Raw genomic sequence first — 13,010 nt, forward strand, 5'->3', positions numbered from 1 at the left:
CCATACAGTCACCTTACAGGCTGTGGGTGGGATGTACTAAGCATCGTAATAGCGATGCGGTACATCCCGTTTGTCTTCGGGTACATACCGTGGTTCATTACTGCGTTATGTACCAAGAATATCGCAAAGGACAGCTGTCCTGATAAGAGCTGTCCTTTGCGATGCTGCTGGGCAGAGGAACTTCCGGTTTAACACCAAGAAGTCTCTCTGGTGTTGTTCTGCGCATTCTCAAGGCGGCGTTATCCATCGGGAACAAGCACCAGAATGCATCGCATTTCAATGCTTTTACATGTGGGGAATGCGGTAAAACCCCCGAAAACTGCATTTTAGGGGGGTCTATTGCATTTTTCTATTTAGTACATCTCGGCCTGTGTTTGAAAAATGACAGGAGCTGATTGTTTGGTACTTTATATCCACCCACTTTATATCTCTCTAAGGGTTCTATTCATTATGCAAATTATCACGGTCCGATAATTAACATACTCGCTCGATGCGAGCGCCAGAGCAATTCATCATTTCGGAGCAGTGACACTAGTGTGCATGCGTGACCTATAGGTCACGCATGCGCACAAAAGCTCCGTTGTGCGGCTGAAAGAACCGGACAGGGGAGGAGGGAACCCAAAAGGATCCCTCTTTGCAAACCCGGGCCTGTTGTGGGATCAAACGCCATCTGAAGATAACGAATGCTCCCGCAGTCAAGATCCAAAAGAGAGCAAGTAAGGGAAAGCAACAAGACTGTATGGAAAACAAATAGGGGCCTATTCATCATACAATAAATGGCCCGGTAACCATGCGGAAAACACTAGTTTCCACAGATTTAGGTTACCGCGCTATTCATCATATTGGACCCCCCCCCTGGTATTCAGCAAACTCGGAAAACTGTACCAACTGGTAACAGGTGACACTGATTTCTCATAGCCCATGTGTGTTGTCCCATTCACCTGGAATACAGTGTACTGCTCATATTTTCCAACTTATTTGCTATTTATAGCAACCTAAACTGGACTAAGTAATGAAAGTTTTTAGTAATTAAATTTAGTCCGGGCTCATTTATTTGGATAATAAACAGGTCCCATTCATCCAGAACACAATGTTCTTCTTGTTCTTTCCGCTCTTATGTTTTGTAATTTGCAATAATCTTGAATGAATAAAGAAATGAAGGATAACTGTGTTCTTCCACTTCAATTATTACATTTAGCCCAGGCTGATTCCTTTAGACAATTAAATGGCAACATTACAGCACATTCAAGGACAGTTTCCATATGCACAGGACAGTTTGTGCATGTGTCTTTAGAGAGGTAATAATAACCCTAAATGAAATGTTGATCCAATATAAATCTAATAAGACACATGTAAACATAAAATAAATGAATATAAACGTAAAAGATCCAATGCTGTATCAGGAGCCATCCAGTAGGTCTATGAGTGACCTAGTATACAATATGCACCACAATATTTATCATTAACCTCCCAATGTTATCTGTAAGGCTGATTCTAATAGTTTTCTCTGCAATTTCCCAGCGGCCTGGAGAGCTAACGGTTACCTGATGTGCACATGCGTGTTTCTTGAGATTCCGATTCTTCCATTTTGTTTTAAAGAAAAGGTTATAAAACATCAAATTTCTTTAAAGAAAAATGTAAAAGATATAGTGTAAAACCTTTATACGTTCGAAGACTAAATCACATTTTAATCTGTTTTAATCTATCATCAGACTTCTGAGATGGCGATAACAGATAAATAGATGGTACAAGTTGTGTAGGCTCCCCAATGCTAATGCGATATTAGTGTTATTGCCGGAACTCACCCTTATACATTTTGATGTAATCTAGTGTTATAATAGTCCAATGCGTACAGCAGAAATGATAAATAGAGGCATCACTTAAACATACATTATAAGATTTAGGGGGAGATATATGAAGCCTTGGAGAGAGATAAAATACCAACTGTCACTGTCATCTTTCAAACACAGCCGTAAAGTGACAGCTAGGAGCTAATTGGTTGGTACTTCGGGGTATATTTACTAAGCCTTGGATGGAGATAAAGTACAAACCAACCAAACAGCTCCTGTCATTTTTCAAACACAGATTGTGACATGGCAGATAGGAGCTGATTGGCTGGTCCTTTATCTCCATCCAAGGCTTAGTAAATAGACCTCTCTGTTCCACTACATCTCTCTCCAAGGGCTCTATTTACTACAATCCGCATTTGTGGTGTGATATTATCAACTGAATTCGCATTGCGAATTCTGGCAATATCACAGGGATTTACTACAAATCCCTTGCAGGGACAGAGGGCCTGATTCAGACCCGGTCGCAAGCGCTGTGCGCTCGCAACCAGGTCGATGGTGGGCCAGTGCGCAACTCGCAACAAGGGGGGCGTGCTGTCGATGTTGAGTGACAGCACGCCCCCTTTGGTTGGCGGGTCGGGGAGTTGCTGCCCAAACGGAGGCGTTCCCATGGGAACGCCTCCGTTTGGGGGCGGCCCCACTGACATCACGAGTGATGTCAGTGGGAGAGATTTCGGCTCTGTTAGAGCCGAAATCTCTCTGGGGCTTGCGGCAACGAGACCCTACCACAAGGGTCTCGTTGCAAGCCCGATGGTCTTGACCATCGCGACTATCTTCCTGGCCGCTCGCTATAGCTGTGGGTGGTCAGGAGGCCGCTCTATAAAAAAAAAAAAAGACCGGCCCTGATTCAGAGCGAACGCTCTATCAGAGCGACCGGCTCTGAATCAGGCCCAGAGCTTGCGATAAAGCTCTGTCCCTGCAAATCCCCTCCGCACACTAGTCATGGTATTTTCGCAAAAAATGCAGTGACATTTGGCCGTGCATGCGCCGACCGGCCGCCACTGCTACCCCCAGCACTAAGCCCCGCCCCCGTCATTAAGCCCCACCCCCCGCGATCACGGGGGGCCCCCCCACGACCGCCCCCTCCCTGAATAGCACTTACCTGCAGTCATCGGTGCTCTGGTGATGTATTCCTTGACTCCGTTCAGCTGATATTCCATACTGCACTGGGAACCGATAACCTGATGACCGGGCCCCAGTGCACCATGGGGAGTCATCACCGGAGCACCGATACCGGTCCATGGAGTCGGGTAAGCAAATTTTTTTTTAATTTTTTTTTAGAAGAGATCAGCTTGCGGTCTTTTTAGACCACACAGGTGATCACTGGGACTGGCTCCGGGCTCTGCTCTGCCTTTTAGAGCAGAGTAGGAGCCCGGTAACCGGGGGAGACCCTGGATAATGCCACCTCCATGTGGCGTTATTAGCACAGGGCTTTCCCCGGTATTTTTTTCACATTTATTTTTAGTAACTTTGTTTGGATCATATTTCCCATTATAATTATGGGAAATGCGATCTGCTTACTAAAAATAATTGATAGTTAGGGGTTGGAGTAGAATTTACGAATTCTACTCTAATTGCCCTGTAATAACTATAGGTAATACTAAAATAATGTGAAAAGTGTGTGAAAACACCCTTTCTCACTTTATTTTAGTAAAAATAATGTTAATAAATAGAGACCCAAGGCTTAGAACTTCTCCCTCAAACCATAAACTGTAGGGCTTCAAAGTAATTGGGCAAGTTACAACTATCTTTATGGGGCCTATTCATCATCAAAATGAACATTTTCCCCTGCAATTGTAAAAATGAAGTTATCGGGCCATTCATCACGAAGGTAAAGTAGGAGACAGGGGTGCCGAGAGGGGTGGGGGAGCGGGTACAATTTACCCGGGCCCGGGCTTCCAGGGGGGCCTGGCAGAGGCCCGAGTCTGGCGCCGCCCCCCCTCCCTTCCTCCCTCCCTCGCAGCATCCCAGCACGTGTGCTGGGATGCAGTGGGAGATTGCTCGCAGCTTCTAAGCAGCAGCCACAGCAATCTCCTATGGCTGAGGCAATCACACTGACCGCGTCCCCCCCTGGCTTTGCGCCGGGCTCACAGTGCCCCCAGTGCGCAGAAAAGTATGTTTTTTTTATTCCAAGGGGCCGTGGTCACGCCACCCGCGATTAGGCCACACCCCCTCTTTACCGGGGCCCGGCGGCCCTCTCTATGCCCCTGGCAGGAGAAATCACGGGTATCTCCCGCTTACCTTCCTCTACACTAGTATGGGGACAGAATTCATCAATCTCCAAAAATATAATATTTTCGGAGCTTGAGTGCGGTAGCATTCGCCATCTTCACATGGCGAATGTTCTTGCTCTGGGCTGGCAACCTGGAGGTCCGGGTTGTGATGAGGGATCCTTTAGGCCCCTATCCGGCTCCTTCCCCTGGATGTCGGGGCTCTTGTGCGCATGCGTGACCTGTAGGTCGCGCATGCACACTCCCGTCACTGCTCCAAAATGGAGCAGTGAAGCTGCTCGCGGGGACAGCTGATTTGGCATTAGCTGTCACCGTGCTGGAGCAATGATTAATTGCTCTGGCAGTCGTGGCGAGTTAGAATGTTAATTATCGGGGTCCGTTCGAACCCCGATAATTAACATCATAAATAGGCCCCTATATCTTATATTATTCAACAAGTGCTACACTATGATTATTAAAAAAAGTCATATATTATCATTCATTTGTGTACTCTAATAATAACCAGCCCAGACTAACTACTTCACTGCCAGCCCGGGCTGCATCTCATTGTGACAAGCATAGGAAACCTTCCTTCTCAGACCTCATGATTATACATACTCTCCAGCATAGTCAGTTTAACAGGGTTGTAAAATGCAGTGAAATGTATTATGGAAGAATGCGGCACAATAAATATGGGCATATCAGACTGTGAGGGCACAGAAGTGCACCATCTACTTTCCTGCACGTCCCTCCTGCCACTTAATAATATATCTCCTCTGAATGTCTGCCAGCTGTAGACATGGATCATACTTCCTCGCTGTCATACTCTGGCATTTATTGATGCTAAATACGAATGTCTCAGCCAGAGCTTCCTATAGCTCTCTCTCCCCTGTCTGGAAATCAAGTAGCATGTGGCACTGGGCACCAATCAAAGCTCTCTTTAGGCCAGTTATCCCCTGACGTTTAATTACACAGTAAGAACAAAGTGGATTATGTAATCAACACCTGTTTTGTGAAAAGAATAATCAATCATAGTACAGCAACTTTTACAAACCATAAATGCATAGTGGCCTTCTCTCCTGGGAATATGCAGTGGTCACCGGAATATTGGGAAATCTCCCGGACTCCTGGGCGGGCCGAATGAACTCCCACATCTCTACTGTGCATTCTATACTACAAAAAAAAAAAAGGTTGCAACTCCCTATAAATGTGGACAGGTTTTGTTATATGGTTATTATATTATATTTTTCTCTAGTGTTGTCAATAAGATTAAATAACATGTTGCAGGTTTCAAAATAGCTTAGTACTACAAGAAAATATCTGCTACTGTCCCACCATTGACTAGTCTTCTACCCAATGTGTCCTGTAGACAGAACATAAGTCTGTCTGTGAGTGAATCTGAGTTTGTGTGTTTCTATGGGACATATTTATCATTGATTATTTTACTAAAATAATGTGAAAACTGTTTGTTTTTTTTCACACCCCTTTCACATTATTTTAGTATCACCTAAATGTTTGAAAGAGCTATTGGAGGAGAATTCACTAAATTCTCCTCCATGCCCTAAAATTGCATAGTAGATTACACTTCCCATACCTGTAATGGGAAATCTGATCTGTTCATAGACAGATATTTTGAAAACCGATCCCAGATTGGGTTTGGAAAATTAGAAGCCCAATTGGGGGCACCACTTGATTGAGAAAGAAGGGATGGTTTAGGTGGGCAGGTTGCACCACATGCCGGGCGTTGTTAACTGACTTATTGTTTCAACATTAACATTTGGGTGCAAGAATCACGGATGATGTCATTTCGCCAGGGGAAAACTTATCCCCGTATTCAGGGCCTGATTCAGAGCCGGACGCTCTGATAGAGCGGTCGCTCTGAATCAGAGCCGGCCTTCTGTTTTTTTAGAGCGGCCTCCCGGCCGCTCGCACAGCTGTTGGTGACCACCCACAGCTATAGCGTGCGGCCAGGAAGATGGTCGCGATGGTCAAGATCATCGCGACCATCGGGCTTGCGACGAGACCCTTGTGGTCTACCAGAGCCGAAAGCACTCCCACTGACTTCACTTGTGATGTCAGTGGGGCCGGCCCCAGACGTGAGGTGTTCCCATGGGAACGCCTCCATCTGGGCAGCCACGCCCCTGGCCCACCCACCAATGTGGGCGTGCTGTCACTCAACATCGACAGCACGCCCCCTTTGGTATGAGACCCGGAGCGACGATTTGCCCGTCGCTATCCGGGTTGTGCGCAAGCGCACTGGGCCACCATCGACTCGCTTGTGAGCGCTATGCGCTCGCAAGCGGGTCTGAATCAGGCCCTCAATGAAATGTCAATGTAATGTAATCAGCGGAAAAGTTTCGCCTTTGAATAGCAGGCGGATAAAAGTGCAGAATTGCGGTTTTGGGGTGCAAACTTCGGGACCCCCCTCTGCACCCTTGGAACAGTCCCCCAAAGATAAACTGTTTTTTGTTTTTTAAAAAAAGACTTTAGAACAACCCAAAAAAAGTACTTTCATTTTGGGGGCGAAAAAGTGCAAAGTTGGGGGAGAACTTAAAAACTAGCAAACTAGACTTCTAGGGGGGTCCCCAAATATGTGGCAGGTATTTTTTTTAATTGCAGGTGCTTGCGGAAGGTGGATTTTTTACGTGTTTTAAACTTCACTTTAGCAACTTAAAAATATGCTAGCCCCCATTTTATAGTACCCTAAATTTGCTGGGAGTGGTTATTTTCTCAAAAAAAATACTGCTTAATGCTATTCTCCACCACTTGTGTTAATGTGCTAATTGGCACCTATTGTCACAAATTAAATGCCCCAAATACCTTCATTAGGGCTAATCGGGGGCATCTATAGTGATTGCCAATGTTAGTTCAACTTTTGGGGGGGTGTCAGGCTGAATTCCCCATTTTTGACAGGACTTTTCGCCTGTTTCAGTATTGCCGGGTGCCGTTTTTGCATCCTTTCTAATTGAATACGGGGAGTAGCGGGAGCGCGCCCGATACTTTTCCGCATGCAAAACATGCGATGTAGGCGAAAAACCTCGCCATGCGAAAAAATTTTGCCGGTGTGAAACTAATTGAATATGGCCCTTAGTATCCCCTAAATGTATTATGGAGAGATCGCAGCAGATACAGTATCGCCGATATGTGCTGTGTTCCTCCACTTTCGCCAGCAGCCGCAACCCCCATAGCTTTCTTTGGGGGATGCATGGCGGTCAGATTTACCAACTTCCAGAGTGTGAAGCATTCCATAAGTTTGCCAGAAGTGCTAGATGGCCAGTCCGACCCTCAGCAGAAGTGTTCACCACTGTGTTGTAAACAGGCACAGAGTTGCCCGGTTCTGCAGTAGGTGGCATTTATAGCCCACATTTGCTGCATATCAGGAGTGATTTGTATATGAATTTGCATAAGGCAGCTCTCTGAAATACATCTACATTTCTAAATCAGACAATTGAATCACTCCTTCTAGGTCCTTCTATTACAAACCTCTTTCTCACCATCTGTACTCTGCTGTGTACCTGTCAATAAGCTTCAGCTATACTGCCCAGGGCACAGGCCCCGAGATGGTATGGCCACATTTCCCTTGGCAGCATCCACTTGGCCATGCTCCCCTGTACTGTTAGGGTCGTCCATTGAATGGCTAGCCATTGATGGTCTTCATTGATGAACCATCGATAATTTCCCTCAATGGCAAGCAGGGATGGAGTGGGGCTCCAGATCAGCCCCGGCAGTCCTCCTGCACGCGCGCTCACAAAAGGGGCTTGGCCTCACCATAAAAGGGAAGTGATTACATCTTATGGGGTATGCCGCGAGTCACGGTGACGCCCCGGTTTTTCAGTATCCCGGTCGAGCAGAGCACCAGAAGATGGAGCTGCTGGGCCAGGGTTTAACACCGGACTGGCCCATCAGGCCATCGGCCCTTCTTGCAAGAATCCTTTAATGAAAAACCAATCATGGTTCAAACTATTGATGGGTGTCACAAGTGGCATCATATGATGCCAGGGAGCCAATCAGAGAAAGGTAGGTATTTGAAATGAGGGTGGCACTAAGTAAATGTTGTGTCACCATCAGATCTCTACCATCGATAGCAGAGAAACATCAAACCTCTGACGGCAAAACCATCTGTTGTTTTCTAACCATCGATGGTTAATATCCAAGCCTGTGGCGGACCTCTTGGTGGCCCTGATACTGCCTCCCACACATCTTAATTAACACACTGTCAGTAATCAAGTTGTTAGACAGTAATATGAAACTTTTGTATTATATTTCTGATACCTAGAGCAGCAGTGTACTTTATATTGTTAGCTTTGCTATACTTCTGATTGTTATTAGCACTTTGGTACAATATAAAATAAGCATGCCTTTTATACCACCCTTTTATAAATAGTTAGGGTTGTATTTATGGATTGACCTATACATCAGAGACACCTGTCTCCCCAACATATGGATATCGGTGACTGATGTGTAGTTAGTCTGCCATTTCTGTCTTGCATTTAGTTTCAGTCAGGTAGAACAGGAATGTGTCTGTCGTACTAAAAGGGTATGGGTTACATTACAGATTGATTGCAGCTGCTGGTGGTCCAATAGGTCTCCCTGGTATCCTGGACTCAGACACTTGATGCAACTAGTTAAGCCAGGACTGATTTAGTGCATATGATAGGCTGGATATGGACTGAGCAGTCTCTGTGATACAGGAGTGTCCCGATTTTGTGTACTTCAATTACACAAAAGCCATAACCACCCAACGGAACCAGACGTCCCTTTCTGGGCTTGTAGCAATAAACACTGATGATTTACCAATATCTTTTGTTCAGCCACAAGCACAATTAGATTTAGACTTTACGTTTCTTTATCCAATGAACACCACCATTTTGATTGTATAGTAGTTAGGTGTTAGGTGGTCACTGATTATTCTGTCCATCCAGCCTGCGCAGTGCTGACTGCCCCCCCCCCTTTTGGTGGCTGAACACTTGCATCTCATGACGAGGGACTGCCCCCTACTGTACAATCACTGGCATAACTATAGCTGCCTCTAGATACCGTAAATGACAGCGGAGGCAGGGCTAGTAGGATTAGATATATTGCCATATTGGCACCATGAAAAAAATGTAAACGGAATATAAATACAGATGTATTACATCCTTGCTGATCGCGCTACAAATGTGTGCACACATTGCGCCATGCGATTAGTTACCCGCATCAGCCTATGCTATGGTACACTATGGTACGCTATGGCATGCACTGCAATCACACCATGCAATCCAATGGAGTCGCAGGTGTGAACGCAGTGCATCCACTTGCAGGCACACGTTGCGCGCCATGCGTGGCGTGATTTGCAGCGTACGCAGCATAGATGTAGCAGGAGACGTCTGTAGATCTTTATGAAGATATATTGCATTTAACAAACCACTACGCATTAGTTCATTATTGAAAAAGATAAGTCATTGATAAAAACTTCCCCAAAACTGTCAGGTGCTTGTTGTCCACGTAGGATAAAGATGGACCCTCCCTCTCTCCAACAAGAACACAGTAAGTTATAGTATTTTGCAAGCCAAGGGATACATTTCAGTGCACCTGACCAACGGGTTGGGTATGAAATCCAGGCTGTCGGGATGCAGCTAGTCAGAATATTGACAGCGGCATCCCGACAGCCAGAATCCCAATACCCATAGGATCACACGGTGAGTAATTTCCTAACCCCCTACCCTAACCCTCCCTCCTCGGTGCCTAACCCTATCCTCCCCCCCCCCCCTAGTGCCTAAATCTAACCTTCCCCTCCCCGCATCCTAATCCTAACACTCCCTACCCGGTGCCTAACCCTCCCCCTAATGCCTAACCCTAACCCCGCTACCTAACCTCCTCCTAACACCCCGATAATTACCTTTGGGATGCCTGCGGTCGGGATACTGGTGTCGGGATCCTGACCTGTCTGGATTTTGGCGCCGGTATTCAGATCGTCAGCATCCCGCACACCGGGATGCCGATTACATCACTGACCAACACCTCCAATAAATGTGTCCAAATGTGGTTCCCGTGGATTCACTACACTACATTAAGATCCCACCAACAATGGGCCTGATTCACTACGGAACGCAATATAGCGTACGCACACAGTTCAACTGCGAAATTATACTAATCCACAGCAATCGCAATGCTGCCGCACTACTACATAAGGATGCCCACTTCACCTACACGCACATCCGCAATAGTTAGCAAGACTGCGAAAACATCGGTACAATTGAGTACCATCGAAGCCTCATGCACAGTTAAGGCAGGTCAGACCTTACTTCAGCACACACAATGAGGCCTCAGACTGCGTATGGTATCGCAGTGGCTAATATATGCACACCCCTGCAACGCTGTTGAAACACATTGGCACGCCTGCGTTCGACGACTGCACCCACCCCCGTCACCACCCACAAACGGCACTTCCTGTCAATCACTCTGCCATGGGTGTGCGTAGACAGTCCCAATCTCAGTGGCTAGTTTGCGCACCGCGATGCATACGCATGTGCAGAACACAACAATCGGCATATTGGGGCCTGATTCAGCAAGGAACGCATGGATGCAGACGCACGCACCCGTCCGCTGCAAAAATATGCAAATCAATGCATACGCATGGAGACCGCAGAACAAGATGCAGATGCCCAGCCCCATACTAAGTCGCCCATCTCCAGTTACTCACAGCCTGATCAATACACAAGATAGCGTAAACATCGGTAACATCGAGAACCATCGGACCCATTAGTATAATTGTGGTTGACCTGACCTGCTGCAGGATTTTGCCCGCTTCCTGTGTACAGCTTACGGTATGGCTGCGTATGCCGCCGCACTGCCTTAATTATGCACGCCCCTATAACGGTGTTATAAAATCTCCGTTCGCCTGACCACCCCCCGTCACCACCCACAAACGGCACTTCCTGTCAATCAACTTCGGAAGGGTCTGCGTACACACTGCGTGTAGCCTGCGTACCATAACCCGAACGCAGTAGCTAGTTTGCGCACGCGCAGTGCGATGCATTCGCTGTGCAAAAACATTGGCCAAGTGCGTGCGTTCTCTCCTTTGCGTTCCTTGCTGAATGAGGCCCAATGTCCTGACCTATAGATGTGTCCTTGCTCATAAAGGGGTCTAGTTACTAAGCAGTGTTAGGAGACAGGAGCTGATTGGCTGGCACCTTATCACTTTTCACTCTAACTGTCATTTTTCAAACACAGCCTGTGAGATGGCAGTTAGGAGCTGATTGGCTGGCACCTTATCACTTTTCACTCTGTCTCCTAACACTGCTTAGTAACTAGACCCCCTAGCCACAATACGCCATGCAGCGTGGAGTGAGTGAGCCGTCAGGTCCTGTGCAACTCTGCTAGCGTCGGGCGTCATTTTGTGCCGAAAATGTGTCTAAGGGGCACTGCGATGTGACTCAGAAGCACCAGGAGACGGTGCTGATTAATATGATATGTGACACTTGTATATCTGTGTGCACCTGAGAATGTAAATGGCACTTGGCCTGTAAAAAAGCTGCGGCCGCTGCGCCATGGCACTTCGCATGCTGATTGAGAGACAGAGTCACACACAGATATACCAGGGTCACATATCAAATTAATCAGCACAGTCGCAACAAGTTGTGCCCCGAGTGCCTGTTTGACGCGACTGCAGCAAAGATGAGCGAGGACACACCTGTATTATGGTAGTTGGTGAGTGGTTTACGTACCACGTGCCTACCAACCCTTCTAATATTTGCTGCATTTATTAATTTCGTACTTTTTTTTTATTGTGGGAGCGAGTGGATTAGTGGTTGTGCCGCTTCCCATGCCTCCCATGTATGCCCCTTATATAAATGCTACTCATTTCACTTATGACCAATGGGCACCTTTTATGTACTGTACGGTACTTATGGGTTTTCAATAAAGATCACAAACATTTTGGCTGATGGTTGTTCTTATGTACAGTACTCTTGGCCCGATTCAGAGGGGGACGCTAATGCTGCCGCAGCTACAAATGTGTGCGCAGAAGTTGTGCGAAAATCTGCAAATGTCACAGCTGCGGCATTTGTATTGAGGCGCCCACCGGTAGCTTTGCAAATCCAAGCAACATCGGTTGCAGATCAGTCGATCATTGGACTTCTGAGTGACTCTATGGTCTAGCTGAATGGCCGCAGGAACTGAGATGTGCTGACGCCACTACTATGCCCTCCATACTCCCCCGTCTCAGATGATAGTCCTGCTTAATTTTCCTGGTTACTGACCACTCCCCCCAAGTCCAGCCACCAATGGCCAGTGAACCTTTCAAGGCAGCCTCTCTTGCTCCTGGCCTCCTATTTTGTCTCCTCCATCCTCCGCTACACAAAATGGCCAAACGGGCTATGTGCTTGCACCTCTAGGGTGTGTGTATATGTGCCCCCCCTATATGTTCTGTATTGTACTTCCCCCCATATGTCCTGAATTTTGCCCCTCTCTCTCTATTTTTCTTATTTGGGTCATCATCGCCCCCGTATGTAAGTTATGTAATGTGCTCCAAGCTCTGATCTATGTGTTTTTCTAAGGCCCCCCTATCTCTCAACTTTTTAAATGTGCCCGGCCTCTGCACCCCTAGGGGTATATTTACTAAAGTGAGAGTTGTTGCCCATAGCAACTAATCGGATTCTAGCTATTATCTTCTAGAAGGTGCCAAATGTTAAGTAGAATCTGATTGGTTGCTATGGGCAACATCTCCATTTCTAAAAAAAAAAAAAAAACCTCTCTCTTGAGTAAATGTACCCCCTAGTCTGCAAATTCTTAAATGTGCTCCAGTCCACACAAACCCCTACACCATCCCTCTGTATGTATTTAGATGTATGCCCCCCCCATGCAACTCACTGCCAGTTCTTAAATGTCCTCTATGCTGCGCTCCAGCACTAAACCATAGTGTACTCACCCATCACTGTGTCTGAGTCAGTGTTTCCTCTCGCTGGATCTTTCC

Source organism: Taudactylus pleione, unplaced genomic scaffold, assembly GCF_031769625.1.
Source record: "Taudactylus pleione unplaced genomic scaffold, aTauple2 ptg000711l, whole genome shotgun sequence".
NCBI classification, from domain to species: domain Eukaryota; kingdom Metazoa; phylum Chordata; class Amphibia; order Anura; family Myobatrachidae; genus Taudactylus; species Taudactylus pleione.